Raw genomic sequence first — 1,102 nt, 5'->3', positions numbered from 1 at the left:
ACTGTTGTTGTCCTATTTCACACAGGGAACCATTAACATGTTAGGTGAATTTATTAAACACCACACTTCAGAAACAGAGAATACATGACTCTGAAGTACAATCAGACAGCACGGTTCGACACTCCAGTCAGTTGTCGAGCATAGTTTTTGTAGTGTAGTGTTTATCACAGTCATCTGACACACGAAAGGTTCCCAGTTCCAAAACGGATGGAAACATTTATACATACTTTTAACCTCAGAGTGAGGAAAAGAACAATAATTCACGTTAATTGCTGAATATAAACTGAATACAGTATTTTACACAGTGTTGCATTTTCCCTTCCCCTCTACACTTCTGTACACACTCAAATCTGACAGAATATCTTGAACTGGTTACCGTTTCCAGCTCTCACTGCTCAGAAAGCTTCTCTCAAACTTGCACATTCGGGCTTTTTCATTTGTTCATTCCTTAAACATGGCCGTCGCTAGCCATCATTCACTGCCCAACCCTAGTTGAGATGCAACCATACTGCTGTGGCTCTGGAGTCACATGTAGGCCAGACCAGGTCAGGAGAGCAGATTTCCTTCCTAAGATACATTGGTGAATCATATGGGTTCCTTCAACAATCGAAAATGCTTTCACGGTCATCAATGGATTCTCAATTCCAGATTTTTCCTATTGTATTCAAATCCCACCAGCTGTCCTGGCCGGTCCCCAGAATATTAGCTGGTCGAGCGATAATTCGCCCCTCCTAAAGCATCTCCGAATGGAAAGTATTGGATCCTTGGTCTTCTGGTGGTCAGTTCCCTTCCCTCCCGTTGAATTCCTCCCTCTGGCCAGAGACATGGATTCATTTTAGCTGCACGTTCATAGAAGAAAGGGTATAACCGCTACACCACAGCAATACTACGGGATCGAAAGAAACAAAGAGACTTGTGTAGACTTGTAAATGGTGCGGTGATGCTGTAGTTCTGGAACAGGTTTCGCAGAAATAGAATTGTGATCATTGACACCCTGGATTAGAATATCGTTAACAGCTGCTGTGTCAGTCTCTGTGGTGCAATTGGTCAGCGCGTTCGGCTGTTAACCGAAAGGTTGGTGGATCCAGACCACCCAGGGACG

General features: G+C 43.9%; 1 non-coding gene across 1 annotated transcript; it reads left to right on the top strand.

Annotated features, from left to right (window-relative positions):
- The first annotated feature begins 1,028 nt into the window (after positions 1-1,028).
- Positions 1,029-1,102, top strand: trnan-guu (transfer RNA asparagine (anticodon GUU)). Its single transcript has one exon. It is a non-coding gene; the product is annotated as a tRNA-Asn (tRNA).

The sequence above is a fragment of the Mustelus asterias genome, chromosome 30, assembly GCF_964213995.1.
Source record: "Mustelus asterias chromosome 30, sMusAst1.hap1.1, whole genome shotgun sequence".
Lineage (NCBI taxonomy): Eukaryota > Metazoa > Chordata > Chondrichthyes > Carcharhiniformes > Triakidae > Mustelus > Mustelus asterias.
Note: the sequence above shows the minus strand (reverse complement) of the source record. Positions and strands in the feature narration are given on the sequence as shown.